Genomic DNA, 16,532 nt, shown 5'->3' on the forward strand with positions numbered 1-16,532 from the left:
TCCGTATTTAAAATATCCGACATCCATTAATTAATTAAAGCTTTGACAGCTTATATTAATTAATCTCTTTGTAATCCTTAAGTAGTACCACTTAACCCTTATTATTGCGTCTGAACTTAATCAACCTACAGAGATTAACGCAATAAACCTTTTAAGCTCCTTAAAGGGATGTCATTATCCTATACCGGATACGAGTACTAATACAGATAACCAAATATCATATATTAACCACTATCACCCAAGATACAGAGTACTCAAGTTAATATATAACTCTCACCCATAGTAAATCAAAGTGATACACGAATCAACATATATATTTGAAACCTTATTAGTATTAAGATCTTATTAAGTCACCGAGATCTTGATCTTTCACATATGTCAGATAGAAGAATACATCTTAGTGTAATCCTATCAATACGTTACGACGTACCAGTATAGACAAGTAGTCAAGACAAACTCCTTCCATCTATACTGCAGCCTAAACCAACGACTCGTCCTAGAGTCATCTCGGCTGTGATCAGTTTATATCTCTTAAGGTTATTCCAATTATATGGTCTTCTGTGATCTACAACACACCATATAATCTACTTATATAGAGACAAAAGACATACATATGCAATCATGAACACAATCAGATAGGAGATTAGATAGTGAACTCATGAATCATTGTATACAAGCATAAAAGTTCTTACTTTTAGTATACAAATCTAACCCCAGACCCCTTTCCTGATATCGATGCGACGAGGACTCTGCCCATTTTCACTGAAGGTCCTTCTTCCTCCATCCCCAGCTTTGACACCTCCGGCTGTAATACCCGGGCTTTTGATGACGTGTTTAATTGTTAAGTTTGAGTAATTAGGGTTTAGATCCCTTGTTAGAAATTACTTTGTGTAATGATGTGAAGTGTTATATGAAGTTTCTTGTTATTTTTGATGAAGTGATGTTGAGATGTTCTTTTAATGATGTGAGAATGATGTGAGATTTTATATCCGTAATGGAGTTTGAGTATTCGAATAATTTGAGATAATTATTTGAATGAGAATGATGAACTCGGGAGTGAGATCTGAGTCCGTTAAGACATTTTTGAAATTTTTGACTTTTTGACGATAAATAGTAAAATACTGCTATTTCGTCTTTTTGTCGACTTTCAAAATCTTACGTGCACGTCGTCGAGAAATATTCTTAGTTTTTCGATACGAGTCCAACGACGAAAGTTTTTATTTTTGGACGACGAGTGAATAGTAAATCGGGATTTCTCGATAAATGAACCAAGCTCGTTTATCCGAATTTCGAGAACGAACTTACGTTTTCTATATTTATATAGAATTACGAGTGTGATGAAAGTGAGTGAGAGACGAGAGAGCGAGTAACGAAGAGTACGTGTAGTTAGTCGTTAAAACGAGACGAGACGAGACGAAACGAGATATTTAACGACTAAATATCTAGGCCTACCCTACCAAAACCACCCCTCCCCCCAAACCGCCCAAGGCTTACCTTATATAAAGGTGGCTGTAGCAGCCACCTTTCTCTCTCATCACTCACGCACAACACACACACTCACGCACACAACACCATTTTAGCTTGGAGTTCAAGCTTTTGAGCTCCGATTTGAGCACCAAGACGAGTGCCGATCATCTTTTCGATCACGTATCTAAGTAGGTAAGATCTCTACCTACGTTTTGATGGTTTTCTTTTCGATTTTCGTCGACGTCGAAAAACGTCGATTCTCGACTTTATTTTTTAAACGACGTCGGATCGTCGTGAAATTTTAGTATGTTGTTCTTGGGTAGATGTCAAGCATGTTTAATGAAGGAGTTAAGGATGGTTCGAACCATAGCTATGTAACCCAGGAGGGCAGCCAGCTATGTTCGTCGTCATAGCTCGTCCTTCGATTTTTATTTATTCGTTGTGACTTGATATATGTGTTTAGGAGCATGCTAGGATGATTATATGTTTAAATTGTATTTTTCCAAGCATGATAAGTTGTAGGTTTGGTCGAGCATGGCTGAATATGTGTCGTGAGTTTTGAGCTTTTCTTGAGCTAGGTTAATGTGTTGTCGAGTTCTTGGCTGCCAAAGTTTGAAGTTCTTGGCAGCCAATTTTCGTGAGGTTGAAGATGATAAATGTTAAGGGTTTTGGTGTGTTGTTGAGTTCTAAGATAGAGGTTGAGCATGTTAGAGTTAGTTTGATGTTTGGAGTAATGGTAGGAAATGTGTAGGATGTTGCATGAGTTTTGCAGAGCATGAGTGAGTTTGAACTTAATAAGTCAGCTCTGGCTAGTTAGCTCTGGAAAGTCAGCTCTGGCGAGTTAGCTCTGGAAAGTCAGCTCTGGCTGCCAAAGTCAGCTCTGGCGAGTTAGCTCTGGAAGTCAGCTCTGGCTGCCAAAGTCAGCTCTGGCGAGTTAGCTCTGGCTGTTGACTTCAGCTCTGGCGAGTCAGCTCTGGCTGTTGACTTCAGCTCTGGCGAGTCAGCTCTGGCTGTTGAGTCAGCTCTGGCTGTTGAGTTCAGCTCTGGCTGTTGAGTGCAGCTCTGTCGAGTTGTCAGCCCTGGTTATGTCGAGTAGTCAGCGCTGGAATGAGAGTCCAGCTATGACGAGTAGTCAGCGCTGGAATGAGAATCCGGCGATGACAAGTAGTCAGTGCTGGATTGGAATGTCCAGCCATGCCGTGTTGTCAGCTCTGATTGCCAAGTCAGTGCTGGCAAGACTTGGGTTTTAAAGTGTTAAGTTTATTTCCCTATGTGAGTTTAAGTTAGTAAGTTATCTTTTTAATGACCCTTCTTCTCATCGATTCTTCATAGCGATGAAGGTCCGGTTGGGAAGTGACGACGAGAGAGAGAGAGTGGCGTTACCCTTTTTGCAGAGGCGCAACGAGGTGGGCTTTTCTACGCTAAAATCAAGATGTTTATGCGTTTGATGTATGATGTATGATGTATGACGTATGATGTATGATGTATGATGTATGATGTATGATGTATGACGTATGATGTATGATGTATGATTAATATGGATGTTAAATGCATATATATTGATGTTTTATTTTCCTTTCAAAGCTTGAATTGAAAATATATTTGAAGTTATTGCATTGCCAAAATATTTGATGTTTTAGTATGTTATCTATCTGTATGAGAAATGATATCGGTTCTACGCGAGGTAGAATTAGTGTACACGATGGTCGTGAGTCATCTTTCAGGTTGGCCGATCACAGTGTTGCAGAGGGAGGCCTCCCTCTCAGTACATAAGTTAACAAATATGATACTTGTTGGATTTGTATACTGAAAGCAAGAACGTTTTATGCTTGTATACAATGTTTCCTAAGTTCACTATCTAATCTCCTATCTGATTGTGTTCATGATTGCATATGTATGTTCTTTATCTCTATATAAGTAGATTATATGGTGTGTTGTAGATCACTAGAGACCATATAATTGGAATAACCTTAAGAGATATAATATGATCACAGCCGAAATAACTCTAGGACAAGTTATTGGTTTAGGCTGCAGTATAGATGGAAGTAGTTTGTCTTGGCTACTTGTCTATACTGGTACGTCATTACGTATTGATAGGACCACAGTTTGAGATGTATTCTTCTATCTGACTTAAGTGAAGAATCAAGATCTCGCTGACTTATAAATCTTAATACTAATAAGTATTCAGATATATATGTTAACTCGTATATCACTTTGACTTACTATGGGTGAAGGTTATATACTAACTCGAGTACTCTGTATCTTGGGTGATAGCGGTTAATATATGATATTTGATTATCTGTATTAGTACCCGTATCCGGTATAGGATAATGACATCCCCTTAAGGAGCTCAATAAGGTTTATTACGCTAAACCCTGCAGGTTGATTAAGTTCAGGCGTAATAATAAAGTTTGAGTGGTACTGCTTAAGGAATTATTAAGAGATTAATTAATTTAAGCTGTCAGAGCTCTAATTAATTAATGGATGTCGGATATTTTAAATATGGAGATTTAATAAGTCTAAATACAAGCCCCGACTCATCACCGGCAATAAAGGGGTAAGTCAGTATCGGTTCTCTAGTGGAATGAACTGATATTTATAAATTAATTATGGTCTGGGCTGACCATGGATAAATTAATTTATTTGAGGCCCATCTTTATTCCTTGTATCTGGTCCCTGGGCTGGCCCAATGTCTCCTAGCCCAAGAAGACAGAATTTTCGGTCCTCACATGTAAAGTGGCGCCTCCTCCTCTTTTCTGTATTATTAAATACAGCTGTCAGCTCTCAGGAAAATACACTGATAAAAATTAGGGTTTTTGAGAGCAGAGCGGGGCGCAGGAAATCGTGAGTGGTCATTCTGTCTTGGGAATTTCCATAGCTCGTTGTCCATCCAACGTTGGGAATTGAGCGGGATACAGTCGAGAAGATCAGAGCTGGAGTCAGATTTTCGCAGGAAACCAAGTTCTGGCAGTCTCCGTAAAATGGCCATAACTTCCTCCACAGAACTCCGATTTAGACGAATAAGGCGGCCACGGAAAGCTCTTTCGAAGACGAAGAAGTCATATTTCTGCACAAAATACGATTGGAGGTCGTTTGAGGGGTAAAACGGAGCGTTGAAGTTGGCTGACCTGTTCAGCGACAGATTGACGAATTCTTCTGAATTCTTCAGGTATTTCTGAACTCCAACGTGCAGCTGTTAAATTCATAGGAGCATGTTAGGATTAATCGTTGTATGATAAATTGATAATAATCCAAGAAACGATCATCGGGCAAAGCGGAACGTTAATTCAGTTTAATATTCCTTCAATTGGTATCAGAGCCCAGGATTATTTTCTTGGCTCTATTATTAATTTATGTACGATTAATAATGTGCGTTGTTTTTACTGCTGTTGTTCTTCGTGGTTTGTTGATTCGTGGGATACGTCGTTTGACGTTGTAATCGTTTTTCACCACGAGATAAATCCGTGGTTAGATTAGGGTTTCAAATTGTATTTGTTTTCCTTTGTAATCTGTAATTGTTGGAAAACGGAACGATGACGACGACGAATCAACATCGAAGAACGGAGTTGGAGAGTAAAGAGGGCAGCGAGGTGCCGAGGGGCGAGACTGGTCGGGCAAAGGTAGGGCCGAGGAGCATGGCTAGCGAGCAGGGGCTGGGCGCGCCATGGGCTGCGCGTGCGTGCTTTGCGCTGCTGCGTGCCCGGCTGGAGTCGCGCGGCCGCTGCTGCCGTTGCTGCTGTTCTCGTGCTGGATCTGCCGAGGTTGCCGGGACCAGGAGCTGAGGATGCACGCCAGGCTGTGCGCCGGGCTGGCTGCTGCTCGCGCCGGGAGGCTGCTGGTGCGCCGGGCAGGCTGCTGCTCGCGCCGGGAGGCTGCTGCTTCACGCCGGGCAGTGCTCCGGGCTGCTGCTGCTGCACGCCGGGCAGTGCGCTGGGCTGCTGCTGCTGCTGCACGCCGGGAGGCTGCTGCTGCACGCCGGGCAGTGCGCCGGGCTGCTGCTGCTGCACGCCGGGTAGTGCGCTGGGCTGCTGCTGCTGCTGCACGCCGGAGGCTGCTGCTGCACGCCGGGCAGTGCGCCGGGCTGCTGCTGCTGCACGCCGGGGCTGCGCGCCGGGAGGCTGCTGCGCGCCGGGCTGCTGCTGCCGAGCGCCGGGGCGGCTGCTGTGGGAGGTGGCAGCTGCGTTTTGTCAAACCCTAGGGGGCCCAAACCCTAGTTTTCAAAGACGGGCCTGTTTGAAGCGTTTCAGGCCGAGTTTACGTTTTTGAGCTTTTTCTTTTCTGTTCTTTGTAATAGATTAGAAATATGGGGTTCCACGAATGGGTCACGAAGAACTTTATTCTTTTATTTTGTTCATTGCATGCCGTGGTGTTAATCCCTTATGCTCTTAACTTGCTTTTGTTCGTCTTTGCTTGTTAATATGCTTTATTAACTGCGCTTAGACAAGCATGATAGTAGGTTTATCGTTTTCTTAAGCATGTTTTAGAATTCTGCGAGCATGTTTTACATGTTGCGTTCTAGAAGAGCATGTTTAGGATTATGTGTTGAGCATGATCAAACCTTTTGAAAAAAAAAAAGACTAAGTTGTATTGATAATTTTATAGATGATTGAAAATTATTTAAATTTCCACAATCGATCTCAAGACAAAGTGATTAGCAATGTGAGTAAACGTCCACCGATCGTGGCTTACTTCATGTTTGTTTTCACAAGTTTGTCAAGTTGAGATTTCTATTAAAAATATTTAAATCTATTTAAGTAGTGAGAGTTATGCAGTAAACGTCCACCCATCGTGGCTTACTCGTATAATTTTTCACGAGTACTTTAGAGGATGGAATTAAATAAGATAACTAAGAAATTAAATTGAATGCGGCATGGTCCTAGTGAGTATGTCAATTTTGAGAATTTAATTTCGAAGTTAGATTGTGTTTATTGTTTAATAATTTTTATTCTTAAAATTATATAGACCTCCACATGCGGTCTCTAGACAAAGTGATTAGCAATGTGAGTAAACGTCCACCCTTCGTGGCTTACTTCACATTTGTTTTTCATAAGTTTGTCAGAAGAGGTTTCTATAAAAAATATTTAAACCATTAAAGTAGTGGGAGTTATGCAGTAAACGTCCACCCATCGTGGCTTACTTGTATAGTTTTCACAAGTACTTTGGAGAATGGAATTAAATAAGATAACCAAGAAAGTTAAATTGAAAGCGACATGGTCCGCGTGAGTATGTTAATTTCGAGAATTTAATTTTCAAGGTTAAAATGTGGTCATTGCTTAGATATCATTTTAAGTACAATGTACAACTCCCCATCGGAGTCCCTTCTTGATAATGATGTGGTCTAGTTAAGGTGCCAACTATTAATTTCCTTTGTCAAAAGGTTAAGTTGACATGGATGGAAATTAAATGACTAGGTGAATAGTCTGGTTGAGGAGTTCGTGTGTAAACGTCCACACAGCGTGGCTTGCACATGGGATTCTTTGAGCGGTTGGAGGTTTCATTAATATTGTTTTATCAAAAGGTTACAATATTATTGTTACGAATTATGTGCTTTATGTTCGTTACTTTCAGATATGTCTATGTCTCCTGTTTTCTTTATTCTTGCACAAAGTCTTTTAACCGGTCCACATATATAAAATGGAAACGCAGTTTTTGGATTTTTATCTTTATCACAAACTAACACAATTTTTGTGTTGCTTACTACTCGACGTTCTATTTGTTCGAACAATGAGACAACTGATGGGAAAAAGGAACTGCATAAAAGGTGGCATGTGACGAATAATGTGGCTATATGCTTTATTATGAGTATAATGTCACAAACCTTGTAGCTCCAACATCAGGGCATGGACGATGCTATTAGCATCATGCTAAATCTCAAGAAAGTGTTCGGAGAGTCGGACTGAGTTGCTCATTTAAATTTGATGAGAGTAATCTTGTTATTTTTATGAGTGAGCACAGCTCAGTGCACGAGCATGTCATGTAAATTTTTGACGGACTTGACTTGCTCAGTGGGAGTATCGACGGTGAGGCAAAAGTCGATATTATCCTGAACTTTTTTTCAAGTCTTTTAATTAAGAACTTCCGCCTCAACGCTGTTATGAGCAAGAAAGAAAATACTCTTTTTGAGTTGTTGAATGCTCTAGTTACGGCTAAGGAAGTTGTGGGAAAAAGATGTGCAAGCACTTGTTATTGCCAAAGGAGAGCCATCTTCTTCGTCGAATGACGGGAAGAATAAGGGTCCAAGGGGAAAGAAAGACAAGGGAAATAGTGGGAGTAGTGGTGTGATAAGATTGAGTATTGAAGATTTTTTCTTTCAATACTCAAGGCAAAGGGTTAAGGTACTTCACTTGCTATAGTAACTGAGACATATCAGCTCATTTTCTACTCAGTTGTGAGTAGTGGATAACGAGAGAAACTGATAACGATTGTTACACCTTGCATGGCTTTTTATAAGCTGACAAGGAAGCTGAGAAGTGATGAGATGATTGTCTCTGTAGGCAATGTGACTAGAGTCGCAGTTGTTGCAATTGGAGACTTGTCTTTAAGTCCTAAAGACATAGTTTAGTTTTTGAGAGTTCCTTATCATGTTCCAAAATTTTGAATAGATGGATCTTATGTCATTTTTGATAGTGGTGTTTCTATCATAAGAAATGACAAAGTTGTCTATTCTGGTATTTTGAACATCTCTCTTCATACTATAACTTGTCTACAAAATACCTTTATATTGCATTTACATCATCGAACAAAAGAAAGAGAAAAGTTAAGGCTAATCTCTCATGAGGATCTTACTCATACATTGATACCCTAGATTAGGTCACATCTATCTTAACAGGATCCAAAGGTTCGTGTCTAAATAGTACATTGGATTCTATCCAGGTTGTACCTTTTGGAACATGCGAATCCTGTATAGAGGAAAAGATGGAGACTGGGTCATTCATGGCAAAGGGGATAAAGGGCCAATAATGTGTTAGAAATGATCTTTTCTGATTCATTGTCAGTGTTTGGGATTCCAACCCAGTTTACTACACCGTGTAATCCCTACATAAAATGGTGTGGTGGAGAGAAGAAATAGGTCACTCTTGGAAAAATATGTTCGATGATGAGTTATGCATCTTTGCAATTAGTCCTAAAGAATCAGAAGGTGGTTATTAGCAATGACACACGATTCTTAGAAGTGGGCTATGGGAATAATCACTAATCTAAGTCAGATAGTGTGCTTCAAGAAATTGAAGACATTAGACAGGCGATTCCATCACCCAAGCCAAGTGTGCAAGAGTTTTGTACCACAAGACACTGCACGCACTGTTGACACACATGTGCCACCACAGATCCATTGTAGTGGGAGGGTTGTGGGACAACCCGATCGATTTATATTCTTGGGAGAATCTTTGGATTCAGTCTCTGGTAGTGAATATAAGAGAATCGACCCAGATATCTACTTGGAATTAGTGGAAGACGAGAATGTAGATTTCTGGCACGCCTCAATGGAGCAATCCATTAAGAATATGGGTGTATACTAGAAAAATCTTGCTACCAGGAGGCAGTAAAGCCTTAGGTTGAAAGTGAGTATACAAGATAATGACAGGCCCGAATGAGCAAGGTCGTAGCTTCCGAAGCTAGACTGGTGGCGAAAGGTTATGCCCAGTGTAAGGGTATAGGTTATGATGATATTTTCGCCAGTGCCATGCTCAGAACATTCGGAGCATTTTACCCATAGCAGCTCACTTAAACCATCGAGGCCTGGCAAATGGATGTCATATACATTACCTTGGAAAAGGTAAGGACATCCATGTGCAACAACCTGAAGGTTACGTGAGGGAGGGAGAGAAGCATCTCGTGTCAATCGCTCTCGTGTCATCAGTGATGTGGTTTATCTTGCATTTTATGTAGATAATATCCTCCTAATTGACGACAATATGGAGCTATTGTCAAGACATAAAGTAATGGTTATCCGAACAGTTTCAGATGAAAGACTAAGGAGGTATAGTATACATCTTTGTGATCAAGGTTATAAAGGATCACTAGAAAAAGATGTTGGGCTTATCTCGAGTGTCTTACACTGATACTGAGAATACTCGTTTTAGTATGAATACCGCCAAGAAAGGATTGCTACCTTTTAGATATGGCGTTCCTTGATCTAAAGACTATGTCTTAAGATGCCTATTAAGGTTGAGGAAATGAAGGCAGTATTCTACGTTTCCGCAGTAGATAGCTTCATGTATAGATTGCCATGTACGAGATCTTATATTTGCTATGCAGTTAGCATGGTTGTAAGATATCTGTATAGTCCTAGTTAAGGACACTGAACTGTGGTAAATTATATTTTCAAGTCCCTGACTAGAGAATAAGGATAGTTTACCAGTTAGACAGTTTAGTTCCTTTTTGGATTATATGATTTCGGATTTCCAGGCTGACCGGAACAAAGAATAATTACCTCGAGCTATGTGTTTTTCTTGGGAGGTAAAACCTTTTGGTTTGACCACTACCTCCAGGATCTAAGGGTAATTCCTAGTTTGCGTGAGAGCATCACCTTCGTGATACCTCAAGTGCAGTTGCGAACTCTAAGGAATCCAAGAACCACAAGGGGTCAAACACATGGAGAGTAAGTTCCAAGTTATACGATTATTCGTAAATCGAGGTTATGTGCTCAAAGAATAAATTCTCACATATTGGAGAAACCTACTGATCTTTTCACAAAAGGCTTATCGCAAATGGTCATTGAAAGATGGGAATGCGATTGATGCCAGATTGATGCCACCCACTTAGGAAACTTTAAGTATAAGTGGGAGAAGTGTTAGGTGATTGGTAAATAGACGCATTGTATACTAAAAGTTTGCTTTAGTACAAGTGGGAGATTGTTGGATTTGTATACTGAAAGCAAGAACGTTTTATGCTTGTATACAATGTTTCCTAAGTTCACTATCTAATCTCCTATCTGATTGTGTTCATGATTGCATATGTATGTTCTTTATCTCTATATAAGTAGATTATATGGTGTGTTGTAGATCACAGAAGACCATATAATTGGAATAACCTTAAGAGATATAATATTATCACAGCCGAAATAACTCTAGGACAAGTTATTGGTTTAGGCTGCAGTATAGATGGAAGTAGTTTGTCTTGGCTACTTGTCTATACTGGTACGTCATTACGTATTGATAGGACCACAGTTTGAGATGTATTCTTCTATCTGACTTAAGTGAAGAATCAAGATCTCGGTGACTTATAAATCTTAATACTAATAAGTATTCAGATATATATGTTAACTCGTATATCACTTTGACTTACTATGGGTGAAGGTTATATACTAACTCGAGTACTCTGTATCTTGGGTGATAGCGGTTAATATATGATATTTGATTATCTGTATTAGTACCCGTATCCGGTATAGGATAATGACATCCCCTTAAGGAGCTCAATAAGGTTTATTACGCTAAACCCTGCAGGTTGATTAAGTTCAGGCGTAATAATAAAGTTTGAGTGGTACTGCTTAAGGAATTATTAAGAGATTAATTAATTTAAGCTGTCAGAGCTCTAATTAATTAATGGATGTCGGATATTTTAAATACGGAGATTTAATAAGTCTAAATACAAGCCCCGACTCATCACCGGCAATAAAGGGGTAAGTCAGTATCGGTTCTCTAGTGGAATGAACTGATATTTATAAATTAATTATGGTCTGGGCTGACCATGGATAAATTAATTTATTTGAGGCCCATCTTTATTCCTTGTATCTGGTCCCTGGGCTGGCCCAATGTCTCCTAGCCCAAGAAGACAGAATTTTCGGCCCTCACATGTAAAGTGGCGCCTCCTCCTCTTTTCTGTATTATTAAATACAGCTGTCAGCTCTCAGGAAAATACACTGATAAAAATTAGGGTTTTTGAGAGCAGAGCGGGGCGCAGGAAATCGTGAGTGGTCATTCTGTCTTGGGAATTTCCATAGCTCGTTGTCCATCCAACGTTGGGAATTGAGCGGGATACAGTCGAGAAGATCAGAGCTGGAGTCAGATTTTCGCAGGAAACCAAGTTCTGGCAGTCTCCGTAAAATGGCCATAACTTCCTCCACAAAACTCCAATTTAGACGAATCAGGCGGCCACGGAAAGCTCTTTCGAAGATGAAGAAGTCGTATTTCGGCACAAAATACGATTGGAGGTCGTTTGAGGGGTCAAACGGAGCGTTGAAGTTGGCTGACCTGTTCAGCGACAGATTGACGAATTCTTCTGAATTCTTCAGGTATTTCTGAACTCCAACGTGCAGCTGTTAAATTCATAGGAGCATGTTAGGATTAATCGTTGTATGATAAATTGATAATAATCCAAGAAACGATCATCGGGCAAAGCGGAACGTTAATTCAGTTTAATATTCCTTCAATACTTACTTGATGAGAAAGTCTGCGCAGACAACTTTGAGAAATGAAAATGAGTTTAGCGAACATAAGGCCTTTTAGATAAATCCCTTATGTTTTGCATATGAAATGGCAATGACAATATGTATGATGTTATATGCATGAGATGTTTGGCATGTGTTCACTGAGTACTTTTGTACTCAGCCCTGCATATCTTTTTCAAAAATGTGCAGGTTGAGCCGGTGTGATGATGGTGCTGCATTGAGCGGAGTCACAGGGTTGTTAATAAATATGTAACCTGACTAGAATATGTCTTCATACATATGTCTAGCTACTTTTCCGCTGCAGAATACTTTTAGTACTGTATGTCGTACTTTAAGTTTAAGAGGATGTTTTGTTGATGTATTAACTTGATTATTGATATTAATTAAGTTTTATGTCTTCCTTGAGTAATGTTTTCAATTGAGCATTAATGAGTAATAACGACGAGTTTTATTAAAATGAGTAAGTTTTACGGTTATAAATGACGCCCCTTTCTTCCCCTTCTTCTTTAACCCCATCCCTAGTCGTGGATCACTCGGCCTAACTATCCCTAGTTAGGGCGGGCTGCGACACCGGCTCTGTCCCTGCTCTCGCTCCGGCTCTCTCACAACCTGAAGTTCATTCTCCTTAAATAGAGTTGAATATACTTGTGTTTGTAAATGGCTTTTGCTTTCGTATGTGTATAAAACTTGTCATTTAATATAAATCACTTAGCCCTGTTGTTGTTCTTGATTTGTTACTTCGATAAACATGTTGCTGGTGATGGGTTAATTTCACCTCTCTCTGTTTTTATCATTTTTCCATTTTGAACGAGTGCTCATGCTAGACCAGCTTTGAGAGCTTAGATTTATGCGATATTTAAAATTCTGACCCTCTTGACACCCGCGTTAAACCAGCTATGAGAGCTCAGACTTAGGCAACATTACCATTTTAACCCTTTTTATGCCCGCGCTAAGGCAACTCTGCGAGCCCGCGCTTGGGCGACTTCTAGGTTCTATGCGCTCGTGCTACTACCAGCATTAGGATCCGGTGTAGGCAGCTGCCCGCGCTAAGCCAACTCTGGGAGCTTGAACTTAGGCAGCACTTGAAAAAATTTTAACCGACTTAATGCTAGCGTTAAGGCAGCTCTGAGAACTCGCGCTTAGGCGACTTCTAGGTTCTATGCGCTCGCGCTACTACCAGCTTTGGGATCCGGTGTAGGCAGCTGCCCGCGCTAAGCCAGCTCTGGGAGCTCGAACTTAGGCAACACTTGAAAAACTTTTAACCCACTTAATGCCCGTGCTAAGCCAGCTCTGGGAGCTCGCGCTTAGGTGACTTCTAGGTCCTAAATGTTTGCGCTACCACCAGCATTGGGATCTGGTGTAGGCAGCTGGCCACGCTAAGCCAGCTCTAGGAGCTCGAACTTAGGCGACATTCTAAAATTTTTTCCCACTTAATGCTCGCGCTAAGGCAGCTCCGAGATCTCGCGCTTAGGCGACTTCTAGGTCCTAGGTGCTCGCGCTACCACCAGCATTGGGATCCGGTGTAGGCATCTGTCCACGCTAAACCAACTCTGGGAGCTCGAACTTAAGCGGCATTCTAAGATTTTAAATTTTTTATCCCTAACAAATAGGATATGTATCACAGTGTAGTGGGCATATATGGGGTATACACCCCTACTCCTCTCCCTCCCCCCCAGTGTCGTACGCGTACTTTAGAAGTCAAGCACGATTGTTTTTCAGCTCTGCAGTTCTTGATTAGTTAAAGATAAGTAATGCAGTATAAATGAGAAATGCTGTCACACATGGGTAATTACCCTAAAATCAAAAATCTCATTTTATTAAAGAAACTTGGTCCCAAACCTCATTAAAACCCCTATGGGGAAAAATAGTATTTGGTTTACAATGATATATTCAAGTTGTGAGCCTTTCAAGCATAGAATTTCTTTAAAGTATTGATGTTCCAAGGCCGAGTGAGAGGCCTCCCTTCGCTGTCCGATAGATGATATGCTCCACCGCCTAGTACCTCTGTTACCACAAAAGGGTCTTCCCAATTAAGATCAAACTTCTTAGCTGGATGTAGAGCGTCTGTCCGTTTTAATACCAGGTCTCCCTTGTTAAATTCCCTGACTGCCACTTTCTTGTCGAACCCTGCCTTGATGATACTCTTATACTTTGCAGCCCTGAGAATGGCCGCGTCTCTACTCAGCTCTATAAAATTCAGATTCAAATGCTGAAGCTCGTCATTTTGTATGGGGTCATAATGCAAGACCCTATGTGATGCCAGGCGTACCTCTGCTGGTATTACAACGTTGAAACCATACACTAGCTTAAATGGTGCCTCCCTTGTAGCTGTCTTTGGACTGGTACGATGAGCCCACAGGATCCCGTCCAGCTCTTCCGCCCATCTGCCCTTACTCTTTTCCAGTCGTTTTTTCAGCCCTTCACATATTGTGCGATTGGTAAGTTCTACTTGACCATTAGCCTGTGGATGGGCTACAAATACGAAGCGCTGTACAATATCCATCCTATGACAAAATTCCTCAATCCATTTCCCTATGAACTGTGTCCCATTATCAGAGACGAACACTCTAGGTGACCCATATCTGCAGCAAATGTTGCGCCACAAGAACCTCTCAATGGTACATTCATCGATCTTTGTCACTGCTTCCGCCTTTACCCACTTAGAGAAGTAATCAACTGTCACTATGGGGAAGCACTTTCCTCTGTAGAAAGCTTCCCCACAATATCGATTCCCCACTTATCAAAAGGGTAAGTGGCATACATTGTTCCCATGGTTTCCCCCGGGACATTGATGCGCGGGGCGTATTTTTGACAAACCTCACATTTCTTGACAAATTGTTTTGCGTCCTCCACCATTGTAGGCTAATAAAACCCAACCCTGACTATTTTTCTCATCAAATCTTTATACCCAGCGTGGTTCCCGCAGCAACCCTGATGAATTTCCCTGACAGCGAATTGGGCTTCCTCGAGAGACAAACATTTCAATAATGGATGAGTGAAGGACCTTTTATACAATTGATCGTTGATAATACAATATCTGCCATAAAGGCAGCGCTGAGAAATAACTGGGTCAAGCCGTTCCCCTGTTCGTAAGAAGTGGATAATGGGTGTTCGTCAATCCTCCTTTATGTCAACGCTTAAGACACCATGTTTGCCCTTTGCACTAGGCTCAAAAAGCAAGGTTACAGAATCTTTCCAACTATGTTCGACCGCGCTAGCCATCCGTGCCAGTAGGTTAGCTCTGTTATTTTGTTCCTGCGGTATTTGTTCAATGAGGCAGTCGTGGAATTTAGACATCAATTCCCTAGCCCTGACAAGGTATGTTGTCATTCGGCTTTTCCTGATGTCGTATTCACCCAATAATTGTTGCACTACTAGTTGTGAATCAGATTTCAGATGCACAGATTCAGCTCCCAGCTCTGACAAGATCTTCAGAGCTTTGACCACAGCTTCATACTCGGCTTCGTTATTAGACAAACGCTGCTCATACTTAAAAGCAAACTGTAAATCATCGTCCGTGGGGGAGTGAATATAAATGCCCACACCGCAGCCCTCCTTAGTGACAGACCCATCGACAAATGCCCTCCAGGGCTTCTACTTTTCAGCTCTGGTAGTCTCTTGTATGAAATCTGCTAAAGCTTGTGCTTTGATTGCGGTTCGTGGTTCGAAGTCCACGTAATACTCGCTCAGCTCGATTGCCCACTTCACCATTCTTCACGACAAATCCGGTCGCCCCAAAGTTTGCTTGAATGGCAGTGACATACACACGATGACCTTGTGCGCCAAAAAGTATGGTCTTAATCTTCGAGTCGTGACCAATACGATCAACGATGCCCGTTCAATCTCGGAGTAATTCAGTTCTGCCCCCTATAACATCTTACAGACAAAATAAATTAGCATTTGTTGCCCCCGTTCTTCCCTGATAAAGACCGATCCCAAGGATTCCGTCCCCACTGCTATGTATAGATATAAAATTTCTCCATCTCTCGGCTTGGTAAGCATTGGAAGCTCCGCTAGATATTTTTTTCAACTGATCAAACGCTTGTTGACAATTTTTAGTCCATTCAAATTTTGTTCCCTTCCGTAGGATTTTGAAAAAAGGTAAGCTCCGATCGGCCAATCGAGAGATAAATCACCCAAGTGCCGTGAGTCTCCCATTTAACGTCTGCACCTCTTTGATGTTCCTGGGCGGTGTCATGTTCATGATAGCCTGTACTTTATCCTTGTTTACCTCGATGCCCTGCGGGGTCACCCGATAGCCCAAGAATTTTTCCTTTCTGACCCCAAACGTACATTTATTCGGATTCAGCATCAGTCTGTGCTGTCGGATAACCCTGAACACCTCTTCCAGGTCTGACGGGTGTGAAGTGGCAGTCCTTCTTTGCACCATCATATCATCAACATATACTGACATGATTCGCCCGATTTAATTTTGGAAAATTGTATCCATCATGCGTTAATACGTAGCTCTGGCGTTCTTAAGCCCAAATGGCATTCTAGCAAATCCGAAAACCCCGCAACACACCCCGAAGGCCGTGTTTGCTATGTCTTATGGGTGCATGCTGATTTGGTGATAGCCCTGAAAAGCGTCCATCATGGGTAACAACTCGCACCTGGCAGTTGAGTCGACTAACTGATCGATACGGGGCAAAGGGTAATAATCCTTTGGGCAAGCGGT

The sequence above is a fragment of the Salvia miltiorrhiza genome, chromosome 8 (assembly GCF_028751815.1).
Source record: "Salvia miltiorrhiza cultivar Shanhuang (shh) chromosome 8, IMPLAD_Smil_shh, whole genome shotgun sequence".
In the NCBI taxonomy this organism is placed as follows: Eukaryota; Viridiplantae; Streptophyta; class Magnoliopsida; order Lamiales; family Lamiaceae; genus Salvia; species Salvia miltiorrhiza.